Below are 14,749 nucleotides of genomic sequence, written 5' to 3'. Positions count from 1 at the left end.
TGCTTGCCTGTGTGGGTGCTCCTGTGCAAAGTGCCCATCGCTCCTGCGTGGGTGGGTTGAGAAGCAAAACCAGTTTCTCATGTGTTCCTCATCATTAAAATCTGGCCCTTTGAGCTGAACCCTGCTGATTGTCCCTGAAAACCAGCTGTCTGGAGTGGTTATCTGCACATCAGATCTGTGCTCCGTGCTTTCCAGCATCATGTTGTGGGGGCATGGACGCAGCTGCCCTCTTCTTGTCTTCCACTTTGAATGTTACCTCCGCTCCTGCTGCTGTGGTGCTCCCTCCCAGCAAGGGAATTTCCGCAAGGATTCATCCAGTGTGCATGTGGGATGGATGCTTTCACTGAAGGGCGAGGTGGCACCTTGGTTTCGTGCTGGGTTGTCTTCCCAAAGCGATGGTGTGCTGAATCCGGGAAGGATTAAGCAGGAGCATATTAAGGTCACTTTTTATTCCTGAGCAAGAGGTTTATGTTCTCTGTGCATATTAATTTCACAGCTTGGGACATGGTAGAAAGGAGAGCAAATAAGAGTGCAAGCGTGTTGGGTAGCCTCGGCAACTGAACTGGAGGAGAGAGCTCAGATTCAGAAGCTGCCTTTCCTTTCCATGCTGCATTAACACGAATGCTGTAAAAATGGTGGAAAGATCCAAGCCCGAAACTCAAAAGTTACCAGCATTATGTTTGAATTCTGTTTATGCCTGTGTGGCATTTAATTCATTTTGGCTGGTGTTTGTGGGAGGTTGTGGGGGAGGAAGAAGAGGTGGTTGCAGGTTGCCCTACACAAAATTTACAAAATGAAGACATTTTCATGTCTTATATGCCTATAAGCCAAAGCTTGAAAAAACTTCCTCACACCTTCCTGGTAGCTTTGATGAGGCTTATGTGTCCCCAGAGGGTGAGAGAGGTGGTGTTAGAAAAGCATGGCTTGCAGTTGAGCTGCAGCCAGGAATATAGGTGGAGGATTACCCCGAAATGATGTTTGATTAAGATGTCTGGGAGTGGTGTCAGAGCACAGGAGGCTCCTTGAGCTCTGTCTTGGCATGCTTTGGTAAGTTAAAAATTCTTTGACTTTTTGTGCGATGCAGAGGCAGTCTTTCCAAATTCCAGTGTGGGTGATTGTGTTTTCTTTATTCCTCTGTGTAGGGACCCATCAGCCTTTGGGGAGGATGGGAGCTCGATAGGGGATTTGTGGGCAGGAGCTGCTGGCTCCATGGTATTGGCTGTGGGGTTGGCGTTGCTGGACCTCTCAGAGCCTGTAGATGTTGCTGGAAAAGTTTTTGTGGCCACCTGCTCACCTTTCTGCTGTGGGAGCCCTAAGAATTGGGAAACACAATCTTGAAGAACTGAAAGCTCTCCAAAGCCATGCATTTCTAGTCCATGGTATCAGTTCAGGCTCATGAGATGAAGCATTCCATAAAGCGTTTCCATAAGGCATTTCAGGATAGGAACGGATAAAAAAATGCACTATGTAAATTAGAATACTAATTATATTATCAACAGAGGAGCTCATAGCTATCCTTGCTCCTTAGCAACTTCTGTGCTTTGTTACAGATAGTGCTGTGAGAAAATGCAGATGAAAGGGTTAAAGCGTGTTGTCCAGGAGGACACCGGACTGTTCTCGGTCATGTACTGGTGCTCTGGGATCTCTGGGCTGTCAGGCTTGACCCCACAGTGGGTGTGGGGGGTAAAAGCTGACCCCACAGGAAGCTTGCAAAGCATTTCTACATTCATGTTTGGGTCACTCTGCCTCCTCAGAGTCACCGCTGCAACTTCCACAACCTCCAGTACTGACTAGTTTATCTCTGAATCTGGCCATGAAATTAAAATATTAGAGCTGAATTAAGAGATCTTTTTATTAAGGCAGTTTTGGCTTACTGTGAGCAATCTAAAAATAGGCTGTGGATATTCTTGATCTTTAGAGACATTAGCCTACCTTTAAAAAACAAGTAAGGAATGTGGTATTTTATACACGGCTCTCAGCGCTGTATGAAAAGAAGCAGACTACAAAGCACAGCGCAGGGAAATTGATTCATCATCAATTTATTGCTTGGAGCTCTAGGCAAACTCTTCTCAAGACAGGAGAGAGATCTATAAAATCTTTTCATCTGAAACTATGAATTAAATTGGGAGGAACTGCTGATGAGACCAGAACCAACCCTTAAACCAGGCATTCTTTTGGGAGCGGGTCTCCTGCTGAAATCCAAGGGGAATTGGAGAGATGATGCCGATTTTCACCAGACAAGGATGTGGAACTTAATTCTTATTACCCTATTTCTTTCCTTTCAGTGAATCTGGCTTATGAAGGAGCAAGCCTACAATACTCCCCCCCGTTCTACCCACCCTTGGCTTCAGCATAATTTTTCCTTTTTTCATCAGTGCATCTTGTTAATCTTGCAGTTTCTTTTCCTGACATGTACTTCTTTTCTTATATTGTGTGTGTGGATTCTTAAACCGTCTAATAACATGGAAACTTGCTTTTTTCAGCAGGAAGCCTCTGAAAACAAGCTGATGCATCTCCATTGTCAGATCACTATATAAATAAATAAAATCTCTTTGTACATTGCCTTCAAAGAAGCAAGTGAGACAATGCTCAAGAACTTCTGCCTGGTGTTTTTTTTGTTGTTTTGGCGTTGAGGGGGAAGCTGTGTGTGTCAGCGACCTGTAATAAATAGCACTGCAATGAGAAGCGACAGCCTCATTCACCTTGCATCCATGCAGAAATAACTAAGCTCTCTTCCCATGCCTTGGGAAAAAAAAAAAAAAAGTGAGAAAGAAAGGAATTAAAGAAAAGAATTGACCTTGGCTCGCAGTCGCTCCCATACTAGCAGGGAGCAATCTACCAGGGAGACACTGAAGTTTGCTGGCCCTTGGTGCAGGCGGCGCATTGCCTGTGTCACTGCAAGCTATTCAGCCCAGAGTGCATGAAGTGTCTTTCTGCTGCTGCCTGAAAGTGTGGTTAGCTGAGCTCTTGATTGGCAAAGGACAGAGTTTTGGAAGGCTGAGGTATTTCAACGGGGGAAAAAAAAAAAAAGGAAAGAAAGAAGGGTTTATACAATAATGAGGTGCAGTGTAGTCAGACCACTTCTCTGCAGTTGGTTATTTTTCTATATCCTCAATTTGTCAAAATTTATGATGAAGTTAAGGTAATTTGGAGGCTTTCCTGCAAATTAAAGTATGTGCTAAATAAAAGGGGGAAAATGTAAAAGGCTTTTAGGAGAACTGGTGGAAGACAGACCAAAGGAAATGTATGTCTTTCTGTTTGTAACACTGGCTGTTAAATCTGTAGATGGTTTTCTTTATTGCTTTCTCATTGCAGTGTTTGATTTTTAAAGTTCATAAAACTGGAAATAAAAGAATGTTTCTTTGATAGGGTTATTATGTGCTGGTTTTATATTAGCAGGTACCTGCCCTTTCCCTGTGAAGACTCTCCTTCTGTTCCTCTCTGTGCTGGGATATCCAGAAAGTTTCTAGGGGTTGGGAACCACAAACTCCACTGGCTTTGGGGTCCTGTGGATCTGGATCCAGCCCTGAGCTGACACCCTTGCCCTACTGTGTGGGGTGTCATGGGTGCCCCATGTCCCCTCTTCTGGTAACCTGTCATGGGAGCTGCTAAGCCCCCTGTAATAACCTGGCACTTGCTATGATATCCAGCACATTGGGGGTGACTAAACTCCTCCTTTGCTTTGCCTGGGAAAGGCAAACGGCAGCTGTCATATTGTTTTAGCATCAGGCCACTTCTGAGCACAGTGTTATTTTTGGTGTGTCTGTGTGTCTGCCTGTCTGTTGTCTATATACAACTGCACAGGCCTGTGTTGGAGACCTGCCTGCAAAGACATGGTTTCCCCTGTCAAGGTGGGAAAGGTGGAAGGATGCAGCAGACAGATAAGAACAGTGGAGAGAGAACACACAAACCAGTTTTGGTTTTGTTTTTTTTGGGGGGGGGGAGGTTTGAATTTTTTCTTTGTTTGCTTTGTTTTGTTTGGTGTTTTTTAGGGCCCCTTTCAGGCAAGCATCACTTGCTGAACATCATCATTGGCTGGGGTCATCCTGTAGTAAATACGGTTATTGGCCTTGCCCCTTGCTGAGCAGGTTATCTCCTGGACAGTGGGCCTGGTTAAGGCCCCTTGTGGTAGGAAAATGCAGGTTTTGCCGCAGGAAAGCCTCACTTCTCACCTCTGGGAAAGGCTCCAGTTCCTGTTCTCTCATTAGAAGAAACAGATATATGTGTTCCATTGGCAGCTGCATCCCTATATGAAGAGCATCCTTTTCACTCAGAGGTGCCACCTCCCCAAAAAACACACAAAAACATCTGTTGAGGTTTTGCATGTGCTGCCCAGGCACGTCTTTTCCCACTGGTAGGGAGCAGAGATGCTCCCCAGAAAGGAGTTGACACCATCCCAAACTTCGGTGGGGGTAGGAGCAGCATGGGGTGGTCTGGTGAAAAGTGGGGTAGTGGGACATGAGACATGCTGGTAGCACTGCACCAGAGAGACTTTGGGATAGGGATACAGGGAGGAAAAGAGTTCTTTTGTATTTAATCCGCAATATGAATAGAGTGGGTTGCTCAACCCTTTCTTTCTGCATTTTCTCAGTTACAGGGAAGATGTGCAGGAAAAACAGTTCTCCCGCTGCTTGGCAGGGCAAAATTTTCTTGCAGCAGTTTCTTTATTATAAATTTATTTGGTATTCAGTGTATAAGCAGTAAAAATAATGAAGCCACTTCATATTTCTGCAGATACCCTGTGTACTTCTGAGGTGTTTTGTTACATTTCAGCATTACCTAATGGATGCTTCCAGTAAATTGTTACCACTTGGGTTGCCTCTCATTTCTTTCTGCTGAGTATTTTTCTTCTTAAACACAGAGTGCCGTGCTGTCTTAGTTAATGTGATGCTTAAAACATCATGTGGTTTAATCTGCAGAAGAGGAAGGATAAACACACACACGTGCTGCTGGCATGATGCTGCCTTTGAGCTGCCCCATCTCCATGACCAGGTTTGGGTTGGGTCATTGCTCTCCTCACCCTGGGGCCTGGGAGGAAGTTGCCCACCTTGTGCTGAACTCATCTGGTCGCAGAGATGTCTGTTTTTCTGTCCTTGAGTTCATAGCTGGGTCTGGTGGGCAGCCTCTGGGTTGCTGCTCTTTTCTGCCTAGTTAGACTGGCAGCACCTTCAGCATCGCTGGGGTTGGGCAGTTGAACTTGGCCTGGAAGTGGCAGGATTTGGAACACTGACAGATGTAACCTGCTTTGCAACTATGCAAAATTAATTTCTGAAGGAACTTGGCTGGAAATGAAGAGGTTTTTTATGTCTGCTCTTTTTTTTTTTCTATAGAGTGTTTTTGGCAGGTCAAAACACTTTGTTTTGTTACCTAACTAATCGTTCCAGTGTTTCCCTGTTAAGCACTTGTTAATTAACACTTAATGACTGGGCTATGACTGAACTATGGGAGTCTTATCTGAAGGCGAAGCAATTGGCAAACGGATTCATTATGATCAGAGCAACTCTAATGAATGTCAAATTAATTCATAATAATGTGACACTTAAATCTTAAGTATATTGTTAATAATTACAGATGTGGTTTTCCCTTATCCACTTTTAGTATTATTGCTTTTTACTATGTATACTACAGAGCCAGCTTTCCACTACCTATCGTTTTACACTGATAATTCCAGTCTTCTATAGCTGCAAATAGCTTAATTACCTATTTGTCTCTTTCATAGTAATTAGATACACGAGCATGAAAGCCAGGAAGTTGATGTAAATATATATAATTTATTATGGAGATTCTGTAACTGCGGGCTGTTACATAAAACTGACAATGTAATTAATGAGGATGGTCTGTTGCTTGCTGTCTTTCACCGGAGAAAGGGGAGGGGAAATATGTCAAACATTCTCCCACTTGTGATTAATACAATTTCTATGGTTAGTTATTACAATTATTTGAGAACACATAGTGATTTATTTTAAATAAAATTATATATTTGATACTTGGATTTAATACAAAATGTCTAAAATTAGCTTTGCATGTTAAACCCAGCTCTGAGTTGTCTTGCTCTTATTTATGTCTTTGCAGCCATCTTTATTTTATTGAATTAGTTTTCGTGCTTACTAGGCGCTTTAAAGATAGGAATACTTGAAAAAAAAACATAGAAAAAAATCATTGTCCTAGTGTCTGTGAGATACAGTAGTGGCAGGTGGGAAGATAGGAGGCACATCCTGATAAGGTGAGACAGGACAGGGTATTCCAGCAGATGCCTTTTTTTGCTTAAAGATACCCTGCTTCAGGATTCAAAACTGTTTATTAGTGTTCGCTCTCTCATCCAAAACACTTCAGTATTCTCCTTCCTCTGGTCCCAAAGTACTTACACTGGGGCTGTATGCCATGTAAAAATTTGATGGAGATGTCGTTTGTGTTTCCCAGCCTTGCTTGAACTGCCTGCCTGGGATAGGGGGACTGGGGGATGGTTTCTGAAACAGTGAGAAAAATAAAATAAAAAATTTCTTATGAAGTGGAATTTCAAATTGGCAAAAATGAGCATAAAGTTACCGAGGGCCTTTGTGGGCGTTTGTACAGCGTTCAGGTTTCGCTGCGTCTTCGCGGATCTCACGCTTTGCTTTACTTACAAGTCTGTGTGGATGTGCACATCAGACTGAACTCGTCGTGGTGGTTTGGGCACACGTGGTCTAGCAGAGCCCACTGAAGGAGCGGTGTCCTGGCACAGTTTTGTCTGGCTTAGTAAAGTGGTTTTGATGTAGACGGCATCGCCCTTGGGTTGTGCTGCTGTGCCACAGCCACGCTCCTCTGCCAAGATCAGCAGGGCTTGTTTCTGCTCAGCCTGGCTTTTGCTTTTAAATACTACCAAGAGCAAAAGGGTATATTTTCTTTTGTTCAGAAAGAAACAAAATAAGTGAATGCTTTTCCTGTTGTGGAAAATACTGATCAATAATAATTAACTTTCACCATCATCTTTCCCCTGTGCAAGGAGCGCCTTACGGTTGTTTTTGCAGAACCGCGGGAGGTGCAGCTGTGCTGCTTCCTGCTCCAACAGCTCTTCCCTCTTAAGGTTTCAGCAGCAAAACCTCTGCCAAGAAGGTGGCTGTGAAATCCCTTGAGTTACAGCTGCTGCGAGGCAGCCCCTCGGAGGGGTGTTCCTATTTTATCTTCTCTTTTCCCTGCTGCAAACAGCAGTGTGGAAGCAAGAAGGAAGGCTTCCGTGGGCTGTGCCTCCAAAGGTCACATAACACTTTATGTTTTCTCCGACATGACACAGCGTGACAGAACAAAGTATTTATCTTGTGTACTTGTCAGCTTCGTTCTGCCGGCTCTGAAATGATGAAATACTACCGAATATGCTGCTGCTTGTTTCCTTTAGGGACTTGCGCTGATTTGTTTAAAGTGTCGTCTGCACCCAGTAAATGCTTCATTTATTACAGCTGACACCTGAAAATATCTGAGGGAAATATATCAAGGCATCATGCGAATATTGTTTTCTTTATTTGCTGTTGTTTACTTATGTCTTAACATAAATGCAGTCCCCTGATGATTAATTGTGTTTCTTGAGGGTGTCACCTGTGTGTGTGTGTATTTTGAACTGCCGTGGTGTGGTTTCTGGAGATGCGCTCCAATTCCATCAGAAAAATGTGTTTTGACTTCTGATGGGGTCAGCTTAACTGTTAATTATCGTGGTGAGTCACTAATGAGCTCTTGCCTCAGGAACTTTGTACAGCCTCTCCTCAAACTTTTCTCCATTACTTGTTCTGATGCTTAAGCGAAAATAAAAATAGATCTCCTGCAAAAGGAGTGGGTGGGGAAGTGAATGTTTGAGATGGTTATGTGACCCTTGTAATGGTAATATTTGATGCAAAGGCTTTCAGATTTAAATCTCAATATCACATTAGGCTTCATGGGTGAATTTTTTTTATTTTTTTTTACATTAAGCACTTCTCCATTGTCCCTGAAGAATAATGTGGAATCCAAATTCCTCTCTCAGCAAAACAATCAGTGTAAAAATAACAAACATCAAAGAGAGAAAGAAGCAGTTTGCCCATAGTACTAATTGTTAACGTTATCATGTGTCAAAGTGAAGAATTAAAATGTGATTCTAGGTTCCTAAAAGTGCACTTGCTGGGAGTTCAAAGGCTGTATGTAGTTGAGAGTGTGTGGTTGTGTGGACTAGCAGGGCCACAGTCAGTATTGGGACCTCCTGCATTTCAGTGATGAGGGCAAAGAGGACCTTTGGGCAGCTCGAGGAGCCCCTCTGACTGCTGCTTCAGTGGCACAGCTTTGCTTGGGCACAGCACAACGTCTGCACTTTGCTATGTCCTGCTCTGTAGGCAGGACACCTATACGGTATACAGCATATATATGTATTTATACAACGTGCCAATGCTGTGTATCAGTATGGGAAGTGATTGGATCTGTATTTTGGATGCTTTATGGTATTGAAAGCCCTGGCCCTTTAGCCATCTGCACGGGGTATGCTACAGAAGCTGTGCATTCACTGGAAAAATACAAATCTAGGAGAGATATAAATGTATTTAGAGGTTTTCCTTCCCTTAGGTAAATAAGCAGTGCTGGGGAAAGAAGGCCTTCTCTATATGATGGGAAGTTGTAAATGGCAAATATATTGCACTCTTTAATGTTGTTTTGTTTTACAGCCGTTGTAACAATTTTAGTCAGCGAAATTAGATTCCTTGCTTGAATAGCATCCTTGTTTTAATTTCCCGTGATGTGCATTCTACTCTCTGCATGCAGGTTGGAGAGGAGGAAGGGCCCCACTCCTCCCCTGATGTGGTTTCTCACTGTGGCTCTGGGCAGGGTGACTGAACAGGGCTTTGCAGCAATGCTGGGAGCTGGTTCCAGAGCCCCAGGTTTCCTGGCATCCCTCTGTGCCCTTCTTCCCTGCCTTGGTTCCCACTCCTTTCTCTCTTTTCTTCTTATGGAAAGGTTTTTTTGGATGCAAGGACTGTTTTTCTCCCATGTGCCTGTGCCCAACAGCCCCTGGATTTTAGCTTAAGGTGGGAACATTAGGGAGACAGTTACCATGATGGTAACATAAGTTTGTAACTCGTGAAGATGGAGTTGAGGAGCAGGACTGCTGTGTTATCCGTATGTTGTGGTGAGCAGTTTTGCTGCTGTTTTCTGCTGGGCAATGCGATGTGTGTGCCCAAGGTGGTCCTGACATCAGGTGCTCCTCGTCTGTGTTTGCTTCCAGAGCTGTGAAAAGGTGTGCCTTGACTGCTAGCTGCTGAAATGGCCAAGTTTCTACCCCAGATGGGGAGCATTTGGCTTGAGTGGGAATTGCAGAAGGAAGCAGGTGATCACCCCTGATGCAGCCTTGTGATCTGAGATAAAGCAGAGGTGGTGTTTGTGTCCTCTGTTTTATGTGAACCAGTTTTATAAGGAGCTTGTGACAGCTCCTTAGTCACTCAACGTTTGGTTAATCACAGTGAATTAAGAAGCAACCCTAGGTGTGGGGCTGCCTTTGTCACAGTGGGGCTGCCTTTGTCACAGTGGGGCTGCCTTTGTCACAGTGGGGCTGTTCATCCTTCTGGAGAGGAGGACCTGACTGTTCCTGTGAGAAGGATGAATGCTTGCTTAAGGCAATGAAGGCCGAGGATGCTGATCCCATTAAATTGAACATACTGGAAAGATCCATCACTGGTAACCTACTGGCTTTATGCTCAAGAAATTTTGGCTACATCTGCTCTTAGCCCCTTAGAAGAGAAACTGCCTCTTGTCACAGGAAGAACTTCAGTGAGATGGTGAAATGTCCTCTGTGGTAAGGCAAACTCCTTAAAAAATAATTGGTGTCAGTCATTTCTATGTTAATATTTCACTGCTGCTAATTTAGCAAACAGATGGTGGTCCATATTATGACATATGAGTGGGGCTTTTCCCTGGGCCAAATGATTACCTCCCTGGTTTTCAATTAGCAAAGCCTGCCAGTTACCTGGAGTGGTTTTCGTTTTAATTATGCAGCTATTAGGGCAGGTAGGTAGCCAGCCTGGGGGGGGAGGAGAGGAGAACTCAGTGACAAGCACGAACCTTTATTAGGAAAATCCATAAAATCAAACCAAAAGGGAAAAGCCGTATGATGGGAAAGAGGAGGAGATGCACAGCAGGGCAGCATGATGCACAAGCCTCTTTCTGCTGGTGTGAGCATTGATAAATAGCTTTGAAATGCCTGTTTGGCAGGTTGTGGCGTGTAGGTGGCTGTAGGGGAGGAAAGGTGAGGTCTGGAAGATGCTGTGGTCTGGCGATCTGCTGGCTGTACGCTTATTTTTAGCTCAGTAGAGTTCACTGGTTGAAGGAGAGAAGCCAGGAAGGAAAGCCAGCCCTCGAGCAACCTGCAGAATCCTGCTGTCTTCCCGTGCTGGTGCAGGTGTGGGCAGATGTTTGTTTAATGCCAAGGTGCAGCAACACACGGTGTTGACTGATTTATGAAGTCTCTGACTGTCATCTTGTTTCCTATCTCAGCTAATAACAGTCCAGGCAATGGAAAGATACTTCTCTCATAATTATAGACGTCTCGTTTTCCCTTTGAGTCCTACGTTTAAATCATCAGGTGTCCTCTTCATCTGAATTGTTTCCTTGAGCTTATCTTCCTCTGTGGATCAGGCTTTTATTGTATTTTATTTTGATGAGACCATTCATCTTCCCTCAGCTCCACTGCTACCCAAACCTGTTCCCCTGCTGTCCTCAAGGAATCGGGAAGGAGATGGAAGAGGCTTTGGGCTTGAATTAGCCAGTGATGAGGTTTGGTCTCCTTTGGGATGGAGACATTAATGCAGCATCATGAAATATGAGGTCTGCCTTCACTTTGGGTGACTCTGATAATGTAAGAATGCAATTAATCATATTTGGCTCTGCAGAGGATATGTAATCTGAGAAGAACACCTTCCCTGAAGGTGGCAGGAGTACATGAAACAGAAAGAAGAGCTGCAAGCAGCTTTGTATAGGAATACGCAGCACTGCTTGGGGCAGCCTTTAATGACAGGATTTTGTTGCAAATGTCACAGATTCTCTGTTGCCATGTGCAGCCCTTGTGCATGCATCCTACTCAAAGTCTCCCCCAGCTGAGCAAAAACTGTTGCTTGGTGCAGTTTATGGTGAATTAAAAAGCAGCACTTTGTTGCTGAAGTGCAGGATTGGGTTTGAGCTTTGACTTTACCATGGCAATGTAAAATAAAAGAACTCCTTGAACTCTCCACTTAGACAAAAGCAGTTGCTTTGCTTACTTGAGTAGCTTATTCAGACCCAAAATAATTATCTTTTATTTATTAGCACGGTAAAATATGTTTAATTAGGTTTTGGTGCAGTATCTTCAGTCTTTTGACTTGAAAGTTTTCTTGCTCATAACTTACTGGTCAATCCTTTGGTGTGGTGTTACAGCTCTGCAGATTATGTGTAGAGCTAATTAAGTGATAACGATTGAGGTGCAGGGTATTTCCTTGGGATTAATGACTGTCTGGGAGGAGTTGATGGCCCAAGGTGTAGCCAAGGGCCATTAGCACCAGCCAGCTATTAATTGTATGAAAATGCCATGTGCCAAGGTCATTGCTGCTATTAGAAGTTGAGGGCAATGAGGAGGTAGGTGTGTGGGGAGATGAAGTAACATGGGAAGTATATGGATTTCAGAAAATGTAATATGGTCTTAATGGGTATCTGCATGATGTACCTGTTGATTAGCCAGTCTGCTTCTTCCCTCCATTCCTCACTGTTCTGTCCAGAGCTTAATGGTGAGGATCATTGTGAGCAAAGATGATGCTTTTCTTGTCTGGTGCCCTTTTTCTTAATGGTGCCTCATATTTTGTCCACTTTAGAGGACACTTTATGCATATTACTACTGTCATTTTTTTCCTCCTCCTTGTAAGAGAAGTTTTAAAACCCCAGCCTAGCAGCAAGCAAAAGCATTGAGAACAGCATGGCCCAGTGGGACGAAATGCTGTTTTTCTCTATGAATAGAGTGGAGAAGAGCAGTGCTTTCGACAGACCCTCACGTTGGCCAAGTGCAAATCCTATATTGTGTCAAAGCACTTGTTTTTGTAGCAAAAGGACCATGTTTCAAAGATGAACAGTAGCTGCAATGTGGCATACTGCATTTTGGGGTTTGTGTGCTCTTCCCCTCCAAGGTAGGCTCCGATATGAGTCCTTACATTTTGCTCTCAGTCCCAATATGTCACTGATCTCCAGCTGCTGACACGTGGATTTATGCTTTTGAGGGTTCAGAGCTATAGGACCCGAATTTCCCAAACTGGTGATACTGGAGGCAGCTTGGAGGAGTCTCTTCCTGATATCTCCTGATATCTGGCAGATATCTCATGGGTGGAAGCATTCAGCTGCCTTTATCTTGACGTGGTGGTTTGTATGAGTGAGTAACTGAAATAAATATAAAGATATTGAAGCTGGTTGCTGTAGGATCACAGGGGCCATCTCAGCTGGTGAAGGAGGGACACAGATATGTTGGTATCCAGGGTGTAAACATATGATTACTTTCGCAGCAAGCCCTGGTCTTTGCTGGAGCAATGTATTTGCCACTGCTTTAAAATCAGATCCAGAATGCCTCTCCCAGTTGATTTATCCGTATTATTCACTGTGAAACCTGCCTTTCCTATTTTTTCCTCATTTACGTGGAGCTCAGGAGGAATGATTCCTTTAGAGGCAGGACTTCAAGGTGTCCTTTTCAGAGCAGGTTTCACTGAGTTTATGATGGGGCACAGACAGTCTTGGAATCCTCCCATCCTTGCAAGAGGCTCCCAGCAGCTCAGGTGAGCAGCAATGCAAAAAGCTGCTTTGGGAAGTGTCCCATTGCTGGCATCTTTCTACAGGCTCTGATCATGTGCCAAAATAGGTGTGTCTGGCTAGTGAAATGTATTTCTCTTTAGCTTTTTGTGTTTTTTTGGGGGGGAGTTGTTTGCTTGGTTGGTTTTTTATTTTCCTTCTAAATTCTTCAATTCAGACATTTAAGAAAAGTTCTAAATAGATTGGGGGCAGATGCAGTTGAAAAATCGTGTTTTTCTTAACTTTGTAATTTTCTTGCATATGATTGTAATCTTAATAATGATAAATAATCTGTTAAAAGCAATTATGGCCTGAATAATAATCCTAACTAATAAACAGAATGTACTGTGTAATTTTGGTCGTTTTCAGCCATCTGGCTCCAGTCTTAGTAATTGACTTAAAGCATAGTGACAATGTCAGCAACATACAGTGTTTGGTTCGACTAAATTCCTGAGCAGGCATTCCTTACAGAAATCCACTTTTTTTTTTGTGAATAAAAAATAAATCGATACGTCAAAATTATTACTAGCTCTGTTACAGCAGCACAGATCATGAATCCATCAGTATTGTCTTCCATTGAGCTCAAAAAACTTTATTTATAATGATTTGACTGTGTATGGTTTCATTATTTTCTAGTGAAACTGCAACTGAAAGACTTTGAGTGTATCCAAGGATCTAAATTCATGCTGGCACTTACTTCTGAAGCTGCCAGAATTTAAATGCTTTCAGTGTTGGCTGGACTTAAGGCATCTTTTAAAACTCAAATGCTCCCTTTGGTCTGTTGCTATTTGCAGTTTGGATTATTATTTTTTTTTTTTAATTAATGCATATCATTGCTAAAATTTCCGAGGCTTTCACTCCAAGACTTTTAGACCTCTCAGTTTAATTGGCCAAAGTGAAGCTGTGTGTCTGTCTCTGTTTTTTCAGATGCAATGGTTTGCCAGCTTGGAGCTGGATTTTTTTTTTTTTTTTAACTTACTGCAGAGGTGAATTTTTTCTATTTTTCTGGCCAAAACGGCATCGGAGTGACGTTATAGCCAGTTCTGCTCAGTTTAGGTGCTTAGAGTCTTATAATTACCATGACAGAGCTGAAGTGATAGCCCCCAGTTTCACCACCCAACACTTATTACTGGGAAATAGGTGCCTGCTTCTTTGCAGTGGGTGGGCTTTTTTGGGGGGGAGTTAGTGAGGGAAAGAGTTGAGTCCTGGGGAGGGATCAGGCTGTGGGAATGCAGAGCATAAAGCAGGGTGGAATGGTCCATATGAGAACATGCAGCTTGGCTGGGTCAACCCATGGTTTGCCTTGTCCGATAACCTGGCTCGGAGAGCCGGCGCCGTTTGTCCTTTGAAGGATACGAAAGCAAGACCCGCATGCAAAATTCCCCCCTGGGAGACTTTTACTGGGCTCCCCCTATTTTCTGGCTCAGACCCCTGAGCAGGAGGTGGAGATTCGTGTTGAATTAGGCTCGATGGAGGCTTTTTCAGCTGAGAATTTGTTTGCTTTTTTGAACCCAAGCAGACTTTGGCATCCACAGCGCCTGCAAGCCAGTGTTACCCTGCACTGTGCTGTGTGTGTGCTTTCTCTGTGCTACCCCTTGCTCTGGTGGTTTAAGACATTTTTAGAGGGGTTTTGTAGAGCCCTCTGAGACTAGTTGCTGTTTAGCCCGTGGCTGCTAAAGCCTCCACGTTTACAGTGGCCATAAACTTACCAGCATATAGTTCTCATTATGGCTTGAATACTACACAAAACAGTTTTTCTGCAACTTGTACTGGAGGATTTTGTTTAGGGGTTTTTGGGCTTTTTTTCAAAGCACCGGTGGCCAAGCTTTGATGGGGCACCTGAGCAAAGCAGGGGCTCCTGCTGCTCACAAGGCAGTCCTTGGCATCACCCTGTCCTCTTCTTTCATCTGAGTCATGGCTACCCTGTCAAGGATCTGTTCTTGGGGAAGACACAGTTTATTGCCTG

General features: G+C 43.7%; 1 protein-coding gene across 4 annotated transcripts in view; it reads left to right on the top strand.

Moving 5' to 3' along the window:
* ERBB4 (erb-b2 receptor tyrosine kinase 4) overlaps positions 1–14,749 on the top strand; it is a 605,204-nt gene that overhangs the window by 12,484 nt on the left and 577,971 nt on the right. The window lies entirely within an intron of this gene.

The sequence above is a fragment of the Pseudopipra pipra genome, chromosome 7 (genome assembly GCF_036250125.1).
Source record: "Pseudopipra pipra isolate bDixPip1 chromosome 7, bDixPip1.hap1, whole genome shotgun sequence".
NCBI classification, from domain to species: domain Eukaryota; kingdom Metazoa; phylum Chordata; class Aves; order Passeriformes; family Pipridae; genus Pseudopipra; species Pseudopipra pipra.
This window is presented reverse-complemented; position numbering and strand designations above follow the sequence as displayed.